Source organism: Dasypus novemcinctus, chromosome 22 (assembly GCF_030445035.2).
Source record: "Dasypus novemcinctus isolate mDasNov1 chromosome 22, mDasNov1.1.hap2, whole genome shotgun sequence".
NCBI lineage: Eukaryota > Metazoa > Chordata > Mammalia > Cingulata > Dasypodidae > Dasypus > Dasypus novemcinctus.
This window is the reverse complement of record NC_080694.1, coordinates 37,609,734-37,636,323: the sequence shown is the minus strand read 5'-3', so window position 1 is coordinate 37,636,323 and position 26,590 is coordinate 37,609,734. Positions and strand designations below refer to the sequence as shown.

The 26,590-nt window shown below is 44.7% G+C and overlaps 1 long non-coding RNA gene across 1 annotated transcript; it reads right to left on the bottom strand.

Annotated features, from left to right (window-relative positions):
- Window positions 1–2,221: 2,221 nt before the first annotated feature.
- On the bottom strand, window positions 2,222–3,192 carry LOC131275315 (uncharacterized). The gene is made up of 2 exons (XR_009182733.2): window positions 3,090–3,192; window positions 2,222–2,395 (listed from the first exon to the last, which is right to left on the bottom strand). It is a non-coding gene; the product is annotated as an uncharacterized lncRNA (long non-coding RNA).
- Window positions 3,193–26,590: the final 23,398 nt, after the last annotated feature.

Here is a 26,590-nt window from a genome sequence, read left to right as displayed (position 1 = left end):
TCCAGCGAGTGGGCAGGGACATGAGGACACCACCTAGCTGTGGCCTCCTCTGTGGAGCTCAGCAGTTCAGGCTAGATTTGGCAACATGTGTACACGGGGGAGCATGTGCCAGGCTTGCATTTCTCCCACTGCCTTCCTGTGGGCTTGGAGAAGGAGCTTGCTCCTCCAAACCCTGCCCCAGGCCTGTTTTACTTTACTAAAGCTGTTCAAAGCAGACACAATAAAATGGGTTGTCTTTTAGCAGTGAGAATGTATTTGCTTACAGGCTTACAGTTTTGAAAGCTGAGTAAAAAATGTTCAAATCAAGGCATCATCAGGTGACGCTTTCTCGCCATAGACCAGCTTTGTTGGTGATTCTGGACCCCTCTGTCACATGACAAGGCACAGGGTGGCATCTGCTGGACTCTCCCTTCTCTTCCAGGTTTCAGTGCTTCCAACTTCCTGCTTCTGTGGCTTTTTCTGTCTTTGTATGTATTTCATTCTTCCGTAAAGATTCCAGTAAGTGGATTCACACTCACCCCAAATGGAGTGGGTCACATCTGAAGATCCTACTTGCCAAATGCCCCTACTTACAGGAAGCGGCTGTGGCTCAATCGTTGGGCTCTCGTCTACCATGTGGGAGGCCCTGGGTTCGTGTCCCGGGGCCTCCTTGCAAAGGCAGGTTCGCCCGCACGCTGTGGAGAGCCGCCTGGCCCACAGATGCAAGCGCTGCAGAGAGCCGACTCGGCAAGGTGACACAACGAAAAAGGGAGACAAGGAAAAACACAGAAGAGCGTGCGGCAAATGGACACAGAGAGCAGACAGCAAGCAAGCTGCAAGGGAGGAGAGGAAACGAATTAAATAAATACAGACACAGGTATGCTCAGTGAGTAGACACAGAGAGCAGACAGCATGCAAAAAGCCATGAAGGCAGGATAAAAAAAAAAGACCCTCCTTACAGTGGGTCCACACCAACGGGGATGGGTTAACTTTAAGAATATACTTCTTCTCTGGGGCCCATCCAGCATCAAAGCATCACGGTCTGGGTGCTGGTTGCCCACGTGCTGCTCAGTCCCAGAGACCAGCCCCACAAACTCAGTCACGGTGGCACAGATGGGGCCAGTGGCTGCCCATAGAGAAAGTTTCTCCCCGTCTCCCCGCGCAGCTCCCCGAGCTGATCCCTAAGAGTTCACCACTCGCTGGGACAGTGGTTCCAGCGTCTTCTCAGACCCAGGAGGAAGCTGACCCTAGACTTGATGCTTGGTGCATGCAATTAACACAACGAATGGTACACTTGAGAGTGGTTAAACTGGGAAATTTTAGGTTGTATATGTGCTACCAGAATAGTTTTGTTTAACCCATAGAACTGTAAAACACAAAGAGTGAACTCTAATGTAAGCGATAGACGATAGTTAATAATATAAATATAACAGTATCGGTTCATCATTTCTAACAAAGGTACCACACCAGTGCAGCATGTTAATAACAGGTGGAACTGTGTGTGCGTTTGTGTATGGGAACTCTGTGCCTCCCTTTATGATTTATCTGTAAACCTACCACTGCTCTTAATAAAAATTTTAAAAAAAGAAATGAAAAAAAAAAAGTCCTAAGGATCCTATTTTTTAAAATTAATTAATTAATTAATTTCTCTCCCCTTCCCACCCCCCACCCCCACCCCGGTTGTCTGTTCTCTGTGTCTATTTGCTGCGTCTTCTTTGTCCACTCCTGTTGTTTATCAGCGGCATGGGAATCTGTGTCTCTTTTTGTTGCGTCATCTTGTTGTGTCAGCTCTCCCTGTGTGCAGCACCATTCCTGGGCAGGGGGCACTTTCTTTCATGCTGGGTGGCTCTCCTTACGGGGCGCACTCCTTGTGCGTGGGGCTCCCCTATGCAGGGGACACCCCTGTGTGGCACGGCACTCCTTGCGTGCATCAGCACTGCGCATGGGCCAGCTCCACACGGGTCAAGGAGGCCCGGGGTTTGAACCGTGGACCTCCCATGTGGTAGATGGACGCCCCATCCACTGGGTCAAGTTCGCTGCCCCTGTATTTTATTAAAACAGCACACACCAAACTGAGATTCTCTAGTGGACCACCTGAGAACTCGTGAGCTGCAGGTAGTTTTGTTGTCTTGTTTTTGCCTAAGCTTTGCAAATGTGATGAATGTTTATGTCTTGAAATTAATTATTTTCTTACATTTCACCATTGCCTCGGTAACTGATAAAAAAAACAAAATAAAAGATATTCAGCTAAATAAGCTTTAATTTTGTCCTGTGGGCAGGGAAAAAAAGGCTTTAATTGTTTAAAAAAAACCAGAACAATAAAACAAAAAACACCTCAGTCGGGAGTAGATGTGGCTCGAATGGTTGAACTCCTGCTTCCCACACGGGAGGTCCCAGGTTCAGTCCCCGCTGCTTCCTAAAAACAAACAACAGACAAAAAAAGTCAACTCAGGGAGCTGATATGGCTCACTGGGGCCGGCTTCCCACATGCAAGAGCCCTGGTTCAATCCCCAGCCCCCTGTACCTCAGAAAAACAAAAAACAAAACCCACCTCAGTGCTCACTCCAGAAACCCGGGAAGTCCTGGTACTAGCTGCTGTCCCTCTCTGAATCCTTGGCTAACGAGATCAGGGCCCTTATGCAGCCTTACCCTCCGCCCCGGGGACACTGACCCCAACCCTCCCCAGCTCTGGGCCTCTGCCTGCGGGTGGGCACCGGCCAGCCTCTAGTGCACGCCTTCACCCTCCACACGCGCGCCCTGGGAGGACGACCCTGCAGCTCCTCTCAGAGGCCTCGGGCCCGTGCTGGGGGAAATCCTGCTTCCACAGACCCTCTCTAGTCTCCCGCTCTGCTCTCCTTTGGGATGTGAATTCAAACCACCCTGCCTGCACTGGTCACCACCTTCCCTCCCTATCTTTGGACCTCTTTGGGGCAGGCCCTGGCTACACATGAGCTTCCACAACTCCAGCCAGCCTCCTTGAAGAGTCTCGTCTCCACAGCTGTCTCCTTAACCAGGTTCCTCTTTCCCGCCTGCACTCAGCCGTCTCCAGGCCTGCCTTCTCTTTCTTTGCAGACAAGAGTAAGAAGGGCCTTGGGTTCCCCGTGGCTCACCTTGAGAGGAAGAGGGAGGTGTTCTTTTGGTTAGGATCACTGTCTGGCGGGCCTTTGGATCCCAGCAGTGATCTGGGAGGAGTCCATGAAGTTCCTCAATGGCCTTTTCATAGGTCAGAGCAGAGAGCTAGAGTCAAACATTTCAAAATGATGCTTTCCAAGGTTCTGCCCTTCACGTACTTCTGGGAAGTTTTAGGGGCAAACAGAAAGGAAGTGTTTATTGGAAATATTCTTTCACTTGATTGTTACTACTATTATAAAGATTTTAATGCTTACTCTCAAATCCCATTGTCTTTGGTGCTGGAACCTTTATTGAGGATCTATGAGTTGTACACTAAGCCAAATGTGGGTGACAAAGGCCCTTCTTTGATGTATGCTGGTCACTAGTGTGTTATGTTTGATTGCCACCACTCCCCAGCTTTAGGGAGGCTCTCTGGGACAGTCAATGGAGCCAAAGAGAGAGAAAGGAGGTGAGACAGAAGAAGAATTGTGTGATGGAAGTGCATGTGTCAGCTTGGCTGGGTTATGGTGTCCAGTTGTTTGGTCAGGCAGGCACTGGCCTGATTGCTACTGGGAGGGTGTTTCATAGATAGTTTGCCTGTATAGTCAATTGATTGCATCTAAGGCTCACTACATCAACAACCAACAAAGGAGATGACCTTCACAAGGAGTGGAGTCTCCTCTTCCAATTGGTTGGAAGTCTTAAAGCAAGAACTATGGAGTCCAGCAGCCAGAAAGAATTTCTGCCTCTACTTCATCCAACCAGCTTCTCCTGGGAACACCATCACTATCAAGGGAGCTTCCAACTTGCAGCCTGCCCTGTGGAATTTGGCTTGCCAATGCCCATAGTCATGCATGAGCCGATTCCTCTAATAAACTCCTCAATATTTGCATATCCATATCTGTCTGTCTATTTATCTATCTATCTATCTATCTATCTATCTATCTATCTATCTATCTATCTATCTATCTATATCTATCGAACCTTAATATAGATGGGAAAAGGCAGGGAGAAATATAGAAGAAAGTGTCTCTTCTTTACACTCAGGTTTTCCCTCTGTCCTCTGCTTCCGCTCCAGGGAAGAGCCCCCAACCCCACATTTGTTTTCTCAGGAGATTGCCCTGGGAACTACTTTCCACTAGGGTCTGGATTTGGCGGAGGCAAGCTTCACTAAGGCACAGGGAGGCCTGGTGAACCCAAATGTTCAAGGTGTTACTTTTGAGGAAGCTGTTATCCCCTAACATTGAGGATGTATTTGTAGGTGAGCTCTGCCCTCTGAGAGTTGCTGCCTGCCCCAGTAAGGCTTCTATCCTTTAGAGCTAGCCCAGGGTGGGGAGGTAGGGGGCAGGTGGGCAGGGAGTAAACAACCCTGGAGAAAGAAGCAAAGGTGGGGTAGGGCAGGGAGCGTGGAAGGGAATAACGCCTTCATAAACAGCTAAGTACATTTGAGGCCATCTAGGGCAATGCCTATTACATTAGAGACCCTCTTAAAGAATGCTTATCACATCAGTAAGAGAGGCTGGCCCACCCCCAGATCTTGTGAAATAGGAGGCTTTCCACAGCAGCAGCAATAGCTTTCTCCCCTTGGGTTGCAGTTCACTCACCTCCACCACGTCAGTAGAAAATAGGAGCTCATGATATGGTCTTGGGAACTCCACAAGATGCCCAGAGGTGCCTTAGCAGCCAGGATGGCGAGAAAGGGGTGCTTGAACGGGTAGGTGGGCCAGTGCACCAACCCTCTATCCAAGGAGAGTCCCTCAGCTGTGATCTGTCTTACATTTTTGGCTTGTTTAAGGGAAGAAATGGAAGGAAGGTTCTCAGCTTTAAAAAAAAAAAAAAAAGGGTGTAAGCTACTGTTCTGGAAACTCACCGAGGACAACCTGTGGGACCCCAAAACACCCTGGTCATTTCACAGGGCAGAGTGCACCAGGTGCTTATGATCCTATTAGCCACGAGGAGCCGGCCAGGTACAAGGTGGTCTCTCCTCCTTCCTCAGGGAAGGAGCAGTTTGGACTATATCCCCTGCCTGGAAGGACAAATTTGTGTTCCTTACACCAAGAACTGTTGTCTGTGGGAGTTAGGAAAGGCTGGAGAGCAGCCAAACCTACTGAGTTTGGAATAGTCTAAGGTGGGGGCAGTGGTGCTGGAATGCCCAGAAAGGGCATCTTCTGGGGCCTAGTGTCCATCAGAGGGAGTGATGGGAAGGGGGTGCAACTTCATGTATTGAATTTGCTTTTAACTTCCCATGAGAGATTTTCTAGAGTGCTAAAATTGAATTTTGGTCAAATGAAGACTTATGAGAGAGAAATGTTTCATAAACCGTGACTACTAACAGTTGGCCATTCAACCAGTTCCTTTTTGCTCTGAAAGTCTCATTGTCTCTATCTAGGTATGGAAACCACCTACAAATGCACACAAATGAAGAGCCTGGTGGCACCCAAAGCAATGATTCTCAACCCAGGCTGTTTCTCATAGCTACCTGATGAGTTTACTTAACATGGAGGCCCCAGCCCCACCCTCACGGATTAATGCTATTGGCCTGAGATGATGGATGGTCCCAGGAATGGTTGAAATGCACACCGGGTGATCAGGATGGGCAGCCAGGGGCAGGGGCCACTGCTCCAGAGTAAAAGTTGCATGATTTAGCATGGCAAGAGTCTTGTCACATGATACACTGCATTGAATTTTCTATTAGTGAAATAGAAGGGTGATACATTTTCCAAAGATTCTAATCACGTATATATGATAAACATGAAATGAAGTGTGTTGCTGTTCGATGCGTTCTTTTCAGTGAAGCACTAATGTAAGCTTTTCCCTTTAGCCAGTCCTCAAGGCCAGGCCAATGACTGACACAGCCCTCATTTAGGGGTCTTTGAAAAGAACAGGACTGCAAAGAAATCAAGACTCCCCCAATCAAAAAAGGCAATGCCCAGAATTCTACACCTACAGTTTCAGTGCTTTCTTTCTCACTGTTATGGGTTGAACTATATCTCCCCAAAAAGATGTGTTCAAGTCCTAACCCCTGGTCCCATAAACGTGGCCTTGTTTGGAAATAGGGTCTTTGGAGATGTGACGGAAGATGAAACCAAACTCATCTCTTAGGTGGACTCTAATCCAATCTGAATGGTGCCTTTATAACATAAGAATGGGAAAATTGGACACACAGACAGAGACCAGGGAGAAGATGGTCATGCAAAGATGGAGGAGGCAAACACTGGGGCGATGCACCTACAAGAAACACCAAGGATTGCCAGCAAATACCAGAAGCTAGAAGATGCAAGGAAAAGCTCTCCCCTACAAGTTTCAGAGGGAGCACTAATGTTTGAAGCTACCCAGTTTTGGGTTCTATGTTATGGGAACCCTAGAACATGAAGACCCTGATGTTCCTGGCAGAGTGCCTGCACAAAGTGTCAGTAGTTATGCCCCCATCAGAACATCGTCATATCTTTTCCTAAGAGCAGGTTTTCATAGGAAGTTTGAGGCAAAGGTAAAGGGTAAGGAGCACATTGTTGAGAAGACGGAGGCTTCTTCTCCCTTTCCTCTCATTTACTTGTGTCCATGATCAGCTTGGGGAGGGGGTTGGCTGCTGCAGGGAGGGCAGTGGTTGGGGTATTTCTCCTCTGGCTCTCCAGCAGGCCCAACTGTTGGTCAGTGTTCCTGGAGGCAAGATAGGTCCTGAAGCCACCCCATCTGGAAAGAAGCCCAGTGTGTGGAGGCTGAGCCACCGAGCTCCAAAGTCAACTCCAGGCAATTGCACACAACCTAAAAGAAAAGGAAAAGAATCCTAGAAAAACTCCATGCTAAGACCTCAGCCCTTCTTCTGGTCCCTCTCTCCTAAAAACTTCTTTAGTGACTTTTAGTTCTTGGAGAAACCATTTTCTACTTTTCCTGTGTGAGCAAGGTCATGCATGTCTCAAAACTGAACCGTACAGAAAAGATCACCAATGGATCCGTCCAGGGAATGTGGCTTCTAAGGAGGGGGAGGATAACATGCTCCCTGCAGGGTATCAAGTACATGCATGGTACATTTAAATCAAAACACTCTGTGCTAACCCAAGTGTCCACCAGAGGATGAAGAGCTAAAAGAAAGGTGGCATAGACATAAAATGGAATATTATTCAGCCATAAAAAGGAATGAAATTCTGATATATGTGACAACATGGACAAATTTTGAAGACACTATGTGAATGAAAGATACCAGACACAAAAAGACAAACGTCGTATGATCTCATGTATATTAAATAATTAGAACATGCAAATTCATAGAATCAGAAATTAGAATACAGGTTACAAGGGTGGAATGAGCATTTAATGCTTAATTGGTACAGAGTTTCTGTTTGAGGTGATAGAGAAGTTTTGGTAATGGATGCTGGTGACAGTAGCACATTGCGAATGTAATTAACACCACTGAATTGCATGTTTGAAAGTGCTTAAAATGAGAAATATTAGGCTGTACATACATTACCAGAAAAAAAATTAAAGAAAACCTCCCAAAACCAACCAAACAAGCAAACAAGCAAAAAAATGTTCTGTACTCAGGGCATGGGGAGGGACACATGCTGTGATATTTCCCAGGGCAGGGATGGGCCACACCATGGTCCAGCGCTCTCACCCATACTCCTTTGAGAGTGTCAGCAGATACACTGGGATAGAGGTAATGTGAGCTCTTTGAATGGTACCTGCACTGCCTTGCATCTGGGAAGGAACATGATAGAACGCAGCAGGGAAAATGTCCAGTCCAGGGTCAATAGACCTTATATTTGCAACTCCAAGGTCTTACTGCCCCTAAACTTCCATTTCTTTATCTCTAGGTAAGGCAAATAGCCCTGTGACACCTACCATTCTGTAAGGTTTTAAGAATCAGAAGATGGATGGGGGGGTGGGGGAGGGTGCTGTGGTGGGGATACTATATAGAGATTTCCAGATATGAGGAATCATTGTCATCATCTATGTATTGGTCAGCTAAAGGGGTGCTGATGCAAAATACCAGAAATTGGTTGGTTTTCATAAAGGTTATTTATTTGAGGTAGAAGCTTACAGTTACCAGGCCATAAAGCATAAGTTCCTTCCTTCACCAAAGTCTAAGGCCATGTGTAGGAACAAGATGGCAGCCAACATATGCCAGGATTCTGGCTTCCTGGGTTCCTCTCTCCCCAGGGCTCAGTTCTCTCAGAGCTCAGCTGCTCTACTCCTCTGTGTGCTTACTTCCTAGACTCCAGCTCAAAACTCCAACATCAAAACTCCAACTAACTCCTCTGCTCTGTCATGTACTTTTTATCTGTGAGTCCTACTGATGTGGTCCAATCAAAGCCCTAAACATAATTTAATCACGCCCAGAGGAACAGACCAGTTTACAAACATAACCCAATAACTGTTTTTGGAATTCATAAACCATATCAAACTGCTATAATCTACTCTCCCAGTGTCCCTTTGAGAGGAATGGAATCGGTCTTTAACCAAATGCACCTGACAGAGAAGTCAAAACATAGGGAGATTAATCCAGTGAGCAAGTGGGTGTACTGGGTGGGTCCCATCCCTCAAGCCACGGGTGCAATAATTCTTCCAGGTTGCATGATGTGGTTCTTAGTGGTTAACAGAACTACTTCTTCCATATTAAATTCAAATATTAAGAAGAAAAAATTGTCATCAGTGTTTCCTGAGAAAAAGGTGTCTTTTTTTGCAGAGGACAATTAATTGTAATAATATCCTTGGTTCTGTGGCTAGATCAGTTGTTCTGGTATCACAAGGCTTTGCAGACCCTAAAGATTCGCCTGAGGCTGCTGACCCCAGGATGGAGCCACGGGCATGTCATTTGCCATGGGTGGTGCCATGGAAGCTCACCGCTTCCCAAAAAGATTGATTAAATGTGCAGGAGGAAAGAGGAAAGTAGCACTCGCAGCTGCCACTTTCTTAAGGTCCCCAAAGAGCCAGCCACCTCAGGCCCCCGCGAGCAGCTCTCTTTGTTTCTCCTCTGTGCACCTTTTGGCTCCCCCCAGAATCCACGTGACAACAACGCCCCTTATAAATAGGTTTTTCCAGCTGGGGAGTTGACAGTTTCAAGAAATCCGTTAGAAGAAACTGCCAGCACTACGATCCTGGCAAAATTCTGTGGCTTTTATCCACCCACCCCACCTCCACCACCATTTTAACAGTTAAAATCCATCTCTGACATTGCACAAGGGAAAGAAATCAACAGCCTCTTTTCAGATCCCAAATCTGTCAGCCAATGTCTACCAGCCGCCTGGAGCCAAAAGCCTCTTAGCACATTTGTGACTTGAGCTGAACAGGGATGAGGACAACAGCACAGGCAGCCCTGGGCTGGCACCCTCGTTCTCCAACATTTGCTCATTTAGGGTGCAGAGAGCAGGGACACCTCCATTGGCTTCTCCCTGCATTCTGCGGGCTTCTCCACGTGGTCCCAGCATCTCCCTGACATGCCTTAGTCTCCTGCCCTGAAGCCAGGGACCAAGCTCTTGGCTCTCCTCCAATCCTTCCAGGCAGGCCCAGGTCTCCAGGGGCTGGGCAGCAGGAGCTGTGGGCACTGCAGAGAAGCCACGGTGCCTGAACCACCAGGGTGGCCCCGCTGGAGGGAGAAGACCAGCATCCCTGGGGCTAATCCAAACCCCTGCCCTGGGCTGAAAGCTTTCCCCCTGGGCAGTGGCTCTGGCTGGACTGGCTCCAGGCAGTGCTGGCCCCTGCTCAGCTGACCAGGGCTGCTAAACCAAACACCACAGACTGGTCATCTTAAACAACAGTCAAGGCTAGAGGTTCAACAGCAAGGACAGGTGTTTCCTCTAAGTCTGCAGCGCTCGGGTGGCGGCTCGCCGGCCATCCATACCTCAACCTCTGCCTCCATCTCATGCCATCCGTCTCCTCTCCTCCTGCTCCCTACGTCTGTGTCCAAACGTCCCCTGCTTATAAGGCCTCCGGTCCTACTGGGTCAAGGCTTGCCCTGGTTCAGTTTGGACTTACCTTAATTCATAACTTCTTCAAAGATCCTATCTACGAATGAACTCATGTCCTCAGGACGGGGGGTTAGGACATGTCTTTGTGGGGGGCATGACTCAGTCCAGGGCAGATCACATCATGCGTCTCTCCAAGGCATGTTGGTTGATGACAGCTGGTGGAAAGTGACGTCGGCCTCAACAGAACGCAAGTTTCCTGAGAGCAGGTTTGGGGTCTCATCCATCTTCATACTCCCAGGCCAGGCACATAAGGCACATTAATATCAATAAGTACCATATATGGGGCACCTACTGTATGCTGGGCTTCATATACATCACCTTGTGGCTCCTATTAACTCTTTTTAAGCAGATGAGAGGGGGGGAAAAGCTAGAGTTAAGGCAACTTCCTGTGGCATGTAAAGTGGCAAAGCCCCTTTATAATATCTCTTGACTCTGTTATTACAATGATTAGCGAATGAATATATTGAAAGGATGGATGGATGGGTGGGTAGGTGGGTGGATGGATGGATGGATGAATGGATGGATGGATGGGTGGGTGGGTGGGTGGATGGATGGATGGATGGATGGATGGATGGGTGGGAGGGTGGGTGGGTGGGTAGATGGATGGATGGATGGGTGGGAGGGTGGGTGGGTGGGTAGATGGATGGATGGATGGGTGGGTGGGTGGATGGATGGATGGATGGGTGGGAGGGTGGGTGGGTGGGTAGATGGATGGATGGATGGGTGGGTGGGTGGATGGGTGAATCTGTTTTCCCATCTATTAATCAATCTGCCTGCTTGTCTGCCTGTCTGAGGACAAGGAAAGAACAGAACCAGAAGGAGGCATCCTGGTCTGTGTGTCCACATAGGGGAGCCCCACCAGCAGTGCCCAGGTGAGGGGTGGCGTTCCCAGGTGAACCGTGTTTGTGCAAACACCTGGCGGCAGGAGTGCCTCGTCCTCACCTGCTCCCTTCCCAGCAGTTGCTGGGTATAGGGCAGGGGTACTCAACAAGGAGTCTGTAAGTTTGAATGGAAATTTTTTAAAAAAATGTTATTCTGGTGGGGACATGTTGGTGCGGGTGTGACATGTTTGTAAATAATACACAGTATAGTGTGGACTTGGTAAGGGTCCATGTTTTCACCTGACTGGCAAAGGGTTCCGTGGAACAAGAATGGTTAAGAGCCCCTGGTATAGAGCCAGGGCGAGACAAGGATGGGCAACAAAGAGGCCATGGGATACATTTGTCCGGCCCCCGCCCATGAAGATCATCCCCTGTGGCTGTTTTAATCTGATTTAAGGCACCTGACATGAGGCAGGAGGTGAGAGCAGAGGCCGGTGGTCCAGCCCCCAGCCTCTCCGGTGGGTATGAAGCCTTTGGAGATTTTAGCGGAAGAGCTCCAGTGTGGATCCTGCCCTTTCCTTGGAGACCACCCCCTACTGTCGCCTGCTCCCCTAAAACAGCCTCTGGGTCTTGGCCCCTGTCTCGACTCATCTGTCTCCCTCCCTGTCCTCGTCCTTAGCAAGCAGAGCCCCAAGCTGCCTCTGCAAGATGTGTTTGTTACTGCCGCTGCCGCCAGCATCCTGTGTCACAGACAGACACACAGACAGACTGCCCGAAGGCACAGACCCGAGAGGAAGGCCTGCTGGGACCCTGCAGGGGCGCTCAACCAGCCAGACGGTGATGGAGCTCTGACTACGTCTCCAGCCCCGTGCTGAGTCCGGAGCGGATTTGAGACCAGAGAGAGGCGGAGGGCTCAGACGTAGCCTCCCCTGGCGCAGACGGTCTGCCCCGGGCACTGGTTGTCCAAGAAAGTACAATCGGGTTAAAAATTTCAGATAGGAAGCATATCCAGGAAAACTCCATTTCTGGGTTGCAAACCAAAAGATTGTGCTTTCATGGTCATCCAGGGTGAAAGCTCATCTCCACCATCACTATCCATCGACTCCAGGGTGGTCTCTGGGGGCAGAGTGAGAACCAGGCACTGAGCAGACCTGGGCGGCTGGGCCAGCCCCTCCCACCTCTCCAACCACATCGCCCACCACCCTCCTTGATGCCCGCTCCTGCCCCACGCCGGGCTCCTCCCTGTCCCTCGGTCTCTGCACGTGCTGGCCCCTCTGCCCCACGTGCCCTCTGCTTGCCCACCACCCCCACCCTGCCTGGGCGACGTGTACGCTTGTTCCAAGTCTCAGCTGGACAGCAGGTGTTGGGAATTGAATTGTGTCCTCCAGGAGCACACGTTCAAGTCTTAACTGCCCGGGCCTGTGGCTGTGACCCCGTTTGTAGTTAGAGCCTTTGAAGATGTTATTATTAGTTAAGGTATGGGCTTAATTGTGATGAGGATCGTCAACCATCCTATTTAGTGAGGCCAAATGGAATCTGAGTGGGCCTCCATCCATATGACTGGAGTTCTTATAAGACGGGAGATGGGACACAGAGGGAGAGGCCAGAAAGCAGAAGACACCACAGGTTGGTCAGAGAAAGCCACGGGAGGAGAAGATGGACACAGATGGTGATGTGGCACGGGCAGCCCAGGTACCTGAGGATGGTGGCAAGCCAGCACCAGAAGAAGGCACGGCCCGCTGAGACCTGGATGTTGGACTTGTAGCCTCTAAAACCGTGAGACAACACATTCCTGTTGTTTAAGACAACAGTGTATTTGTCACAGCAGCTCTGCATGCTGAGAGCAGACCAGCCTTCTCTGACAACCACCGGGCTGCCCCGTCTCTAGGCTACTCTCATTCAATGACTCTTTCACTGGTCCACGCACCACCGAAGTGTCCATCTGCCTACAAGCCAGGTACCTCTGCTCAAGTCCAGGAATCTGTCTATTACCTCTCTCTAGCTAAATGTCCCAAGACTCTTAGGGCTTGAAGTGCCAGGGCCTGAACTCAACACCTCCCCTGCCCTCGGCGTCGCCGTCCCCGAGCCAGCTCCAGGACATCATGCCTCTCGCTCCTTCCCCATATGCACCTGGCCACACGTCCTGCAGGTGTGGTCTCCTGGATCTTGCCCACATCCCTGCCCACCTCCCTCCGCTCCGTGCCTGCCTTACTTTGAGACTCCTCTGCTTGCCTTCATTTCGGCTGTAGCCTGTATGGTCTCGGGCCTCTGTGATTTCCTCCCTCCAATCTTTTTTCCACACCCAGTCTTTCTGAAGTGTTGTGCCCTGGCCTCAAGTGATTCTCTGGTTCCCACAGGGGTAAAATTTGAACTCTGGCCTGTCCCCAAACGCCCTGCCTATGTGCCATGGGTGGCTTCTCCAGTCTCATCTTACCTCCTTCACCCACTTTTCCTCCAGCCTCATGGAGTTATATCTCTGAACCCCTAGTCTTTTTTCACACCTCTGCACCAACAATCTGCCTCCCCTCTACTGCTCCTTCCCCTGAGCATCTCAGTCCCAACAAAACATTTACTGGTCTGAACACTCACCTACCCATGATTCTGCCTTCCCCGCCCTTTTATCCCTTGCAAATGTTACCATTCTCTATTACATCAAGTGTATCGCATGACATGCACTAACACATGTGTATTACAAATGCACATAATGTATATATTATGTTGCATATGTGTATCACACACATGCACTGTACACATAGATACAAACACATGCATGCACATGTGCATTACAGGCAGACAAATACATCATATCACAATACATACATGTGTTACACGAATACACAATGCATTACATATATTCCACACATACATCATGCACATTACATACATGCACACATATACTGACTTCATGCAGACATGTAATGCATGCAGCACATATATATACATGCCTAGAATACATGCATGTATTGCAAACACACATCTATGCCCATTATACATAGATGCATTATGTACACACATGCATCATGTATACATGCACATACTGCAGTGTGCCACAACAACACGTTGCATACATATAATGTGCACACATGAGTTGCATGCATATATTCATACACAGAGCATGGGGCTCTATATGTTGAAGGTTCAGGAGCTTCTCTCCCTGACCTACAGTGGGCGTTAAACACTTTGCAATAGACACAGCCTCTTGAGCTCTCTACAGAAGGGAGGTGGGTAGGTCCTCATTTTATTATGAACCAGCAGGGAGCTCTGGCAGCCTTATCACCTGAAGGACTGATGATTGATTTATTCATGAAACAAACATATTTTTTTAAAAAGGTATTATTATTTTATTATCTTTTTAAAAAGATACATGGATCACACAAAACATTGCATTAAAAAATATATAAGAGGGAAGCGGACTTGGCCCAATGGATAGGGCATCCGCCTACCACATGGGAAGTCCACGGTTCAAACCCCGGGCCTCCTTGACTTGTGTGGAGCTGGCCCATGCACAGTGCTGATGCGCGTAAGGAGTGCCCTGCCATGCAGGGGTGTCCCCCATGTAGGGGAGCCCCACGCACAAGGAGTGCACCCTGTAAGGAGAGCTGCCCAACACGAAAGAAAGTGCAACCTGCCCAAGAATGGCACTGCACACACGGAGAGCTGACACAACAAGATGACACAACAAAAAGAAACACAGATTCCCAATGCAGCTGATTAGGATAGAAGCGGTCACAGAAGAACACACAGCGAATGGACACAGAGAGCAGACAATGGGGGGGAGGAGAGGAGAGAAATAAAAATAAATAAATAAATCTTTAAAAAAATATATATATATAAGAGGTTTCCATATACCCACCCCAACTCCTCCCACATCAACAACCTCTTTCATCATCGTGGCACATTCATTGCATTTGATGAATACATTTTGAAGCATAGCTGCACCACATGGATAATAGTTTACATTGTAGTTCACACTCTCCCCCAGTCCATTCAGTAGTTATGGCAGGATATATAATGTCCTGCATCTGTCCCTGCAATATCGTTCAGGACAACTCCAAGGCCAGAAAATGCCCCCATATCACACCTCTTTTTCCCTCTCCCTGCCCTCAGCAACTCCCATGGCCACTGTCTCCACATCAATTATATAATTTCTTCCATTGCTAGAGTCACAGTAATTCTATAGCAGAATACTAGTAAGTCCACTCTAATCCATATATTTTCATCCAACCTGAGGGCTCTGGGATGGCGATGCCCACTCCACCTCTAAATTGAGAGGGGACTTAGATTCCACATGGCTGATGGATGGGATTCCCTGCTTGCAGTTGTAGATTTTCTTGGTTCCTTGGTGTGGCGGCTGATCATCCTCACCTCCGCTGACCTGGTAAGTCCAACGAACTGGAGAGTAGGTGCTACAACTCTGCTGAGGCTCAGGGTCCAGCTGGCACATGGACAGTCCAGAGATTCAAATCTCCTGAGCATACACCAACCCCAGCACCAACCACAGGTTCAGTAAAAGTGATAGAAGAGGTATGTGTAAAGAGGTCACATGTGAGTCCAACTCCATCACATTCAGGGGCACAAATTCCATAGTAGAGCCCACTGGCAAGGCACTGAACTCCAGAGCCATCTGCCATGACCACAGGACCTGGGTCAACAAATGTATTTTGAAAGTGCATTTCATCACTAGTACTGTGCTAGGGACTGGAAAAATGAAGAGAAATTAGTTCATCTATAAGATGATGTGCTATGCGGAAAGTTAAGTAACAGTACAAGGCAACAAGAGAAGTAGCTCAGAGATACCTGATCTGTACTTAATGATTTCTACATTCAGGAAGTTCTAGTAGAAGGAAGGGGGAAGGAGGGAGGGAGGAGGAGAGCGGGAAAGAGGGAGGAGGAGGATTGAAAACATGTTTCTGAAAGGTTTTTCCCACTATTTGGAAACAGCCATTTGGCAGCCCCAGCTTTCAATCTCCTGGCCCCTCATTGTCTAGGATGGCAGCAGCTCTGGACTCCACTGGGGGGCTCTTCTGCGCCCCAATTCTGAATTCTCCGGGGGCAGGAACTGCTTTGCTGGCCCTGGGAAGCCCTGGATGACTCTATTTCCTCTTCGGCTGGAGCACTCCCCAGCACGAGCCAGCTCCCGGGGGCCAGTCCCTGCCTCTCCGGCCGCACCAGCCTCCCTGCCTGTGCCGGTCAGCACCTGGGACAGCGGCTGCCTCTAGAAGTTTTGCAAGCAGCAGCTTATTTTGGGGTTCAGCCTTCTTGACTCCATCCCCACAGGTTCATGCCTCTCTTATTATTAAAAAAAAAAATATCCCCTGTTTCCACCTTATGAAGTTGGCCTCGTAATCTCCACTCTCAAGCCCAAACTTCCACGCTTCACAGGGAGATCTTTAGTGACAGACCCATCCCCTGCAATGGGTAAAGGGAATTGTGTCAACTGGTTAGTTGGCTTTCACTTGCCTTGGACCTGTGTATTCAGAATTTAAATTTGATTCTCTCTCAATGTAATTCTTTACATATATTCTTTTTTGTAAGCTTTTCCCTAAAGTCTAGAGAATATGGGATATGCCCAGGACTATCTTACCTGATTCTTACCTGATTCTTCTTCATTGATAAAAAAAAAAAAAAACCCAGATGATAGATCTCCTTATTGCTCCTTCTCTTATCTTTCATTTCATAGCTAATTCAATATTTATTTGAAAATGTTGTGAAATATTTAAGACGTACACAATGAATAGAGAACAATTCGATGAACTACCATAAAATGAACATCCAATTTCACAGACGAAATATTACCAATCTATTGAAGCTCTCTGGGTACCAGTCTCTGGCTGCAGTGGCCCTCCCCATACAATCAAATTAGAGTTTATGATCACGTGCATTTCTTCATATTGTTACTACATATGCATGCACCTATATTTAATATATATTATGGCTTTTTGTGTTTAATGTTTATTGTAAATGAATTATAATGTATGTATGCGTCTGCAAATTGCTTTTTTTGCTGAACATTATGTTTTCTAAAAATTTTATTAGAGAAGTTGTAGTTTTACAGAAAAATCATGCAGAATGTAGAGATCCCATATACCAACCTCCCCCCAAACACACAAACTCAGTTTTCCCTATTAATAAATAGTTTGTATTAGTATAGTAACTTTGTTACAATTGATGGAAAAACACATTATTTTAAATTTATTACTAAATATTGTTTTAGTTTGCTAAAGGTTGCCAAGAGAATATATCAGAAATGGGTTGGTCTTTACAATGGGGATTCATTAATTTACAAGCTTACAGTTTCTAAGGCTGAGAAAAATGTCCAAATGAAGGCATCAGGGGAAGCTCTCTTTTGGAAGATGCAGCTGCTGGCTACCCTGGACTCCTGAAACATGGCAAGGCACAATGGCAGCATCTGCTGGTCTCTGCCTTCTCCTCCAGGCTCTGTTGCTTTCTGCATTGGGTGTTCCTTCTGTGGCTTTTTCTATCCTGGGTTCCACTGATTACAGCTTCTTGTTCTTATGGCTTTCTCTCTCAGCTTCTGTAGGTTTCTCTCTGAGCTCCTGGGTATTTTCACACTGTGCGTATCTTCACATTCATCCTATTTATAAAGGACTCCAGTAAGAAGATTAAGACCCACCCTGGGTCATGCCCTACTGAAGTAACAATTTAATTACATACCCTTTAATTGCATCTAATCAAAAGTTCCCATCTACAAGAATGGATTAATTTAAGAACATAATTTCCTAGTGTCTACAAAAACCTCAGACTACCACAAATATAGTCCATAATTTACATCAGGATTCACTGTTTGTGTTGTACATTCCTATGATTTTTATAAATTTTTTTCTAGTAACATATAAACAATCTAAAATTTCCCCTTTAAGCCACATTCCATTACATAATTCTGTGGAGTTAATTACATTCACAATGTTGTGCTACCATCACCACTGCCATTGCCAAAACTTTTACCCTAAACAGAAACTCTGTAACAATTAAGCATTAATTCCCATTCTCTGCCCCCATCCTGGCTCCTGATCAACTGTATCCTACTTTCTGCCTCTATGATTTGGCTTATTTTAATCATTTCTTATCAGTGAGATCATATAGTATTTGTCCTTTTGGGTCTGATATTTCACTTCACATGTGTCTTTAAGATTAATTCATGTTGTTGCTTGTATCAGAATTTCATTCCTTTTCATGGCTAAATAATATTCCATTGTATGAATATACCACGTTTTGTTTATCCTTAATCTGTTGATGGATACTATATTAATAAGGCATATTGCTATCTTTATCTCGCTTTGATCTTAAAATGATGTTGGCCTCATAGAATGAGTTGGGAAGTGTCCCTCCTCATCAATGTTTTGGAAGAGTTTGAGCAGGATTGCTATTAATTTTTCTTGTAATGTTCAATAAAATTTACCAGTGAAGTCATCTGATCCTAAGCTTTTCCTTGTTGGAAGGTTATTGATTACTTGTTATTGGTCTGTTGAGATCTTGTATTTCTTCTTGAGTTAGTTATTGGTCTGTTGAGATCTTGTATTTCCTCTTGAGTTAGTGAAGATAGTTTGCATTTCTAGGAATTTGTCCATTTCATTGAGGTTGGCATGTATTTGTCCATTTCACTTTGTTGGCATGTATTTGTTCATAGTATCTTCTTATCATCTTCTACATTTCTGTGGGGTAGCAATATCTCACCTTTCATTTATGTTTTAGTTATTTGCATCCTCTTTCTTTTTTTTTCTTTGTCAGTCTAGCTGAAAGTTTGTCAAATTTATGGATCTTTTCATCGAACCAACTTTTAGTTTCACTGATTCTTTTTTTTTTTTATTATCTTTTTCACTTATTTCTGCCCTAATCTTTGTGACTTCCTTCCTTCTACTTGCTTTGGGTTTAGCTTGCTCTTCTTTTTCTAGATCGTCCAGTTGTGACATTAGTTCTCTAATTTGAGACCTTCTTTTCTTCATGCATGCATTTAGAACTATTAATTTCTCTCTCAGCACTGTCTTTGCTGCATCTCATCAGTTTTAATATGCTGTATTTTAATTTTCACTCACTTCAAGATATTTCCTAATTTCTGTATAATTTTTTCTGACTCATTGGTTGTTTAAGAGTATGTTGTTAAACTTCCACATATTCGTCAGTTTTCAAGTTCTCCCTTTCTATTGATTTATTGCTTCATTCTGTTGTCCATGAGGGACTTCTGCCATTTTGCTATTTGGTCTTTATAAGTCTCATATTTCTTGTTTCTAAATTCTTCCATTAATGCCTTCTTTAATATTAATTTGTTTTTTTTGTAGTGTGCCATTTTGAATACTTTATTTCAACTTCTGTATTTATTTTTATTTATTTTCTTTGTGGTTATCATGGGGTTAAAATTTAATATCCTAAATCTTTAACAATCATGTTTGACTTGATACCAACTTAACTTCAATAGCATTCACAGACGCAGTTCCTGTAAGAAGACACCTCCCCATCTCTTGTTGTATTTATTACAAGTTATATCTTTGTACATTGTATTTCCCCAAACCATAGATTTATCCTAACATTTTATGCATTTGCATTTTGGAACCTGTAAGAAGCAAAGTATGGAGTTACATATCAGAAAATACAATACAGTTTTACTGGCATTTATAATTATGTTTACCTTTACTGGAGATCTTTATTTATGCCACTTTGACCCGTTGTCTAGAGTCCTTTCCTTTCAGTTTGAAGAACTCCCTTTAATATTGCTTGTAGGGAAGATCTAGTGTGGACAAATTCCCTCAGTCTTTGTTTATCTGGGAATGCCTTCATCTATCCCTCATTTTTGAAAGACAGTCTTGCCATTTATAAAATTATTGATTGGCAATTATTTTCTTTCAGAACTTTAAGTATTTCATCTCACTGCCTTCTTTCCTCCATGGTTTCTGATGAGAAACTGGTATTTAATCTTATTGGGGCTCCTTTGTACATAATATATTGCTTTTCTTCTGTAGCTTTCAGAACTCTCTCCTTGTCTCTGATGCTCAACAATTTAACTACTATACGTCTGGTTCTATTTGAGTTTATCCAGTCTGGGGTTTGTTTGATGTCTTGAATGTTCATATTCACGTCTTTTATTAAATTTGGGGGGGGGAGTTGCCATTATTTCTTTGAATAAACCTCTGTCCCCTTCTCTTTCTTCTCCTTCTGGAACCCCCATAATGCATATATTGGTTTGCTGGATGGTGTCTCAGAAGCCTATTATTTTCTCTTCATTTTTTTCATTTTTTTCCCTTTCTTCTCATCAGTCTGAATCATTTCAGTAGTCACGTCTCTAAGTTCACTGATTCTTTCTTCTGCCAGCTTCAATCTGCTGTTGAACCCCTCTAGGGAATTTCTAATTTCAGTGTTTGTGCTCTTTCAGCCCAGTGTTTCTGTTTGGTTTCTTTTAAGTGTTTCTGTCTCTTTATTGAGATTCTCATATTGTTCATTCATCATTTTCCTGATATCTCTTAGGTCTTTTTTCATGTTTCCTTTTTTCTCCTTGAGCATATTGAAGATCATTTTTTAAAAAATTGTTTGGTATATCCAAAGTATGGTCTTCTTCGTTGCTTGTTTCTGGGTTTTTATCTTGTTCCTTTGGATGGGCCATCATTTCCTATTTCTTTGTTTGTCTTACAATGTTTTGTTTCACACAATCCATTTTAATATTTTAATGTGTTGACTGTGTGATTTAATCCTTGAGCTGTCTACTCCTTAAGTTGGAATCCATATAGTGATTTGACAGGGATTACTTTGAGTGCCATGAACTAACAAAAACAAAGAAACCAAAGCAAGAAACACCATTCATGGTCTTTGCAAATTGGTTCTGTACTGACTGGCGCCCTCCTTTAGAGCTTAGCCCTCCTATCAAGAAGATCAGACAGAGACAAAAGTGAGGTAGTGTTGTCTACATCTTTTCTGACCCCTTGTCTTGTCCTGGGTTTGTTCTGGCTTGCTTGTGGCCTTTGGAAAGTCCCATTTACTCTCCATGAAATAGACAGACTTTCCCTCACTTCCTGGAACTCTGTTGTGTTTCTTGTAGCAGGTACTCATTTGCTCCAGACTGCTTTAATTGTTTCTTACACTGTTTTCACTCTCCACAAGCTATTTCTGGGAGGAAAAGTCAGAGATGAGTTTCCGAGTTCAATGTTTCAGGCTGCCACCTGAGAGCTTGCATGTGCATAGGGGTTACTCTTCTCCTTCTGGAACAGGGCCAGAAAGCCACAATGAGAATGCAAGCTGGCTTCACACCATGCCAGGGAGAGTTTGGTGAAGGTGCCAGCAAGGGTGTCATGAGCTTTTTCTACCATCTTTAAGCTGCATTTTCTTGATTCAACATTTGTTCAATTACTACATCCTCTAATTGTTTTCCAGACTTTTGAGGAAGATGGGCCAATTTTTGCTAGTTGTTCAAAGATTCTGTGGGGGAATGACACCCTGAAGCATCTTACACTGAAATTTTGGTTGGCCAGAAGCAGCTCAATATCATTTTTGAGATTCACACATACTTATATACAAAACACCCACTCATTCATTTTCACGGCTAAATAATATTTCCTTGTAAGAATATATAAAAATTCATGTATACATGATGAACATTTAACTGATGAATATTTAAATTTAAAGAATGCTGCTATCAACATTCTAGGATGTCTTCTCCCATCTTTCAATGTGGTGCATTTTCTTAACAGATTTTTCCAATATTTATACATCTTTGCATTCCTGGTATAAACTCTCCTTGATTATGATACATTTTAATTTTTATAAATAACTGGATTTGGGGGGGGAATTTTAACAAAGGGGCCTCCAGTTGTGGGTTGTCGGTAAGACTTTCCTTGAGTCAGGATACTCCATGAAAAACCTTGTATAATTTAGGCATTAGCAATATAACCAACCCATCCTATTGTTGTAGTCCCTTAACCCAAACTTCATCACGACCCTCCCTCCTCAGAGATATCTTCCATCACCAGGTCCCCCTCTTATGATTGCTCACATTGTGGGACCAGCCCTCTCCCTTCCCAGCTGCTCCATTGCCAGGTGATGATATCTGCCTCTCCCCCTGTCCATTCCAAGTTTTGGCTGTCTTCTGCATGAGGCAAAATCTACTCAGGATTCATCCCCACCTCTACAACTGAGATGGATGGAGCAAGCTGTGTGTACCTCAGCAAAATGTGTTCTTAAATTTAATCCATTCCTGTGGGTGTGAACACAGTGTAAGTAGGACTTTTTGATGAGGTTACTTCAGTTTAGTAACTGAATCTTACTGGTATCGCCTCAAACAGGATGAGTCTTAATTCTATTACTGGAATTCTTTATAAGAAGAATGAAATTCAGGCAGATGGATAGGAAAGTCACAGGGAGTAGCCAGAAGCAGAACATCTACAGAACTTGGAGAAGCCAGGAGAGGCTGCCATTTGCATTGCCATGTGACAGACACTGTAGGTCTATGGATCACCAGCAGCCAGCCCAGGACACCCCAATCTTCGAAGAGAAAGCACCACCTTGATGACGCCTTGATTTGGACATTTTCTTGGCCTCAAATCATGAGTCATTAAATTCCCATTGTTTAAGTCATCCCTTTGCATAGTATTTGTTTGAGCAGCGTAGGAAACTAAAACACCAACCCTAGGCTAAGCTGGAGAAACTGTGACCTACATGGCCAGGTGCTGCTTTGCAGGTGGGAGTTGCTAATACTGGATATCTTAATTTTGAAAAGAAACGTGGCCCCATCTTATTGAGAGATTATGGAACACTTGGATGAGCAGTACACAGAATTTTCAAGAGTGTTAATTTGGCACGGTCTTATTTTGAGATGTTTCCTGGAACGTGTGTGGGTGTTTGTGTGTGGGTGACGGTGGTGGTTCTTCCAGGACGTGCCCTTTACTTCCTTCCACTTAAGCAAGTTAGTACCTGTGTTAGCCTAATGCCCCTAAGGTCTAAAACCAAAGTAACTTAATTTGCGTCTGGCTTTTTTGTTTTTTAGGAAACCCTGAACACCTGGGGAAGGAATTCACAGAGCACCTTGAAGAATTATAAGGGAAGAAAGAATCATCAGGTTTAAAGAAAGTCACTGGGGAGCAAGTGTAGCTCAGTGGTTGAGCACCTGCTTCGCATGTACGAGGGCTGGGTTTCAATCCCCAGTACCTCCTAAAAAAAAAGAAAAAGAAGTCCCTGTCATCTCCCAAACCCTGGCTTGCCTCTCAGAGAGGCAAATGAACTCCAGAAAAGAAATGCTACATGATGTGTCTAAATGGCAGGACTGCTGGCAGAAGCACGGGATTTCTTTGCCCCTGGTGTGACACAGAAGGACAGTAGCCAGATGCCAGAGGTTGTGCCACCATGGGCATCTCAGCAGCATCCTGGGTGCCCTGATGGCCAAAGACCTCCCCTCAGGCCAATCAGTATTTTGTTAAGTCACGTATGTCTAGCCTAATATTGGGAGAAACCTGGGGAAGAACTGCAGCTATGTTTTTTTATCTGCCTTCATGGAGGCTCAGCATTGGAAAATACATTATAGAAAATGTAAAAAGATCTATATTTTTGCACACCCACTTTGTGGGCTACGAATCATACCTGCTACACATCAATAGGTGGTAAATTCTGACATTCTATCTCTTGTTAGCACAAAACTGCAACTAAAGCTAGGCTACTGGTTTACGACGGCAATTGCAGACAACACCCTGGGTAAGAACCCTCAGCATCCTGAATTCTGGTCTTGAAAACTCATGCACCATAAAAGGTAGCAAACCATCTAGAAATCCAGCTCTTCATCCCTGTCAGCTGGCTTTTAAAAAAAAAAAATGGTGCTAGCATACATGAAACATAAAATTTGCCATTTAAACATTTTTATGTGTACAATTCAGTGGCATTAATAATTTTTGTAATGTTATAGTACATCACCATCTCCCATTACCAGAATTCTTCCTCATCCCAAACAGAAACTCTGTACCCATTAAGCAATAACTCTTCCTTTCCCCACCCTCCGGTCCTTGGTAATCTCTAGTTGACTTTCTGTCTCTATAATTTGCTTATTCCATATATTTCAAATAAGAGGAATCAGACTTTTGTGTCTTGCTTCTTTCACTAAGGATAATGTTTCCAAGGTTCCTCCATGTTGTCACATGTATCAGCACATCATTCCTTTTTAAGGCTGAATAATATTTCATTGTGTGCATATACCACATTTTGTTTATCCTTCATTGGTTGATGGACACGTCAGGTGCGTCTCCTTTTTGACTACTGTGAATAATGCGGCAATGATCGTTGGTGCACAAGTATCTGTCTCAGTCCCTGCTTTCATTTCTTTTAGGTATACATCTAGGAGTGGGATTGCTGGGTCATATGGTAATTCTGTTTCATTTCTTGAGGAAATGTCAAACTGTGTTCCCTAACAGCTGCACCATTTTACATTCTCACCAGCAATGTCCAAGTGTTCAGATTTCTCCACACCCTTGCCAATATTTGCTATTTTCCTTTTCTTAAAATAATAACCATCTCAATGGCTGTGAAGTGGTATCTCAGTGTGGTTTTGATTTGCATTTCCCTAATGGCTAATGATGTTGAGCATCTTTTCATGTGCTTATTGACCATTTGTCTATCTTCTTTGGAGCAATGTCTGTTCAGGTCCTCTGCAAGGTTAGCTTTTAAGGCTGTGAAAAGCCAGTAGGGATGTGGAAAATCCAGTGAGGAAAAAGGTGATGGAAGCTTTTGAGTTTCCTTTTGAGCAGCTGGGTATGACATATTTCTAGGTCCTGAAGCTCCTGACAATATTCCCTCTAGTAGCAGTGAAATCATGGCAGGGATAGGGCATGTGAGCATGAGACCCTGTGTTTCTGATTTCAACATGGCCATAATAATCATCTATTGTGCCCCAGTGCCTTTCCTGTTGGGGACCCGGTGAGTTCGTGCAGCGGGGACATTTGACACACCACAGGCTTTAGGTAATTAGATGGCACAGAAGGTACTGGTGGTTCTATTTTATTAAAGGAAAGTGGAAATAAATTCACCCAGGAGAAAAGATCAAACCATGAATTCATACAGAAAAAGAAATGGACCAGAAGGTTCTCTGTGTTGTGTTGAGCACTGATTCCTGAGGTTAACAGTTCAATTGTCTTTTAAAACCATTTTCTTCCCCTATCCCCCTTTTTTGAACTAATTCTAACCAACCATCAAGCACAGATACAGAACTGTTACCCTGTTAAAGAAGGGAAATGTGAATGTCTCCTTGGAAACTGGTGTCTGTCTGCCAGCTGAAGCTCTTTGCCTCCGGTGGAGCAGAGCAGAGAAGTTCTGAATTGTTCTCAGCATCTTGCCTGGGGGTATCAAGAAAGCTTTAGAAAGATGAGCACCAAACTCCCTGTGCTCACAGCACAATGTCTGACTAGGTGACGCAGGCACTGCTTTTCCCTCAGTGTTCGCTGGTGTCTGCTGCAAATCTGCCTTTTCCTATTTTGCCCCCAAATCTCTGTTCAGATCATCTGCAATGATTTTTTTGAAAGAAACAACATAATTCCCTTTGATTCAGAAATTCCCACTTAGCAGTCTAGCCAAACAAAATAATCCACAAAATAGACAAAGCTGTCTGCATGAAGATGTTCACTGCAGCATTTTTTATACTAATGATTAATTAGACAGAAACATATATATATATAACAATGGGGAGATGATGATGCAAATTGCAGTATATCCAGGCAAGGTAGTCTTTTGCCAACAAAATTATACGTAGCAATATGTGGCAATGTAGAAAATCATATCTCAGTATTTTAAGTTGAAAAAGAATGCACAATTATACATATAGTAAGTAAAAAATACATGTGCAAGATTAGAAGGAAACACACAAAAAGATACTTGTCACTATGAAGAGTAGCTTGAAACATCATTTTCCCCCCTGCTTTTATAAGTAAATTTTCAAAGAGTATCCTAAATATTTAGAAAGGTCTCAACATTTTTATTTATTTTTTACTAAACCTGTTAGGTATGGAGTCACATGAGTCAACAAAATTTAAAAGCTGAGCTTTTCTGGAGCTGAAAAATCTCCAAAATCAGAAAATTTGGGGAAAAGATATTTTTTCATGTTACTGCTCTTCTTTCCACCCCAATCATGTTCTAGTTTTCTTAGGGAAAATGCTATGTTTATCTCTCTATTTGTTTGTCTGCCTATCTAATTCTATCTACCCATCTACTCATAATCAGTCATCTATATTTATCAACTATCTATCTCTCTCTCTCTCTCTACCTACCCACTTATTTATCTATCATCTACCGCTTGCCTATTATTTGTATCTGGCTAGCCATGTCACTTTTGTTCGTTAGATGATTATTTCCCAAACAACTCTCTTATCCTCACACAGATCATCATCACACAGTAGAACCAGAAGGGATTTTATCAATTATCTGTCCAGTGCTCCTCACCTAGGGTTCAGGGCTGTTGTTGGGGTGGTGAGGTGGCCCTAACTGGCGTTTTTCCCTGGGAGCAGAGTCTGCGTGGTTGCATATGCAGAGTAGAGAGATGCCAATAATCAGGCAAGATGATGAAGACAACCCATCTGTAAATGCTTGCTGGGGAGTGAGTAGAAGGATGGCATCTGAAGTCTTTTCTTTGTAAGTCCTTTTGGAGGACCTACCTACATCACCAGGACATAGGAGCCCACCCTACAGCCAATGTCCTCTGACCACAGTCTAGTCCATTTTGTCTAGCCCTCAGGCCTGCCT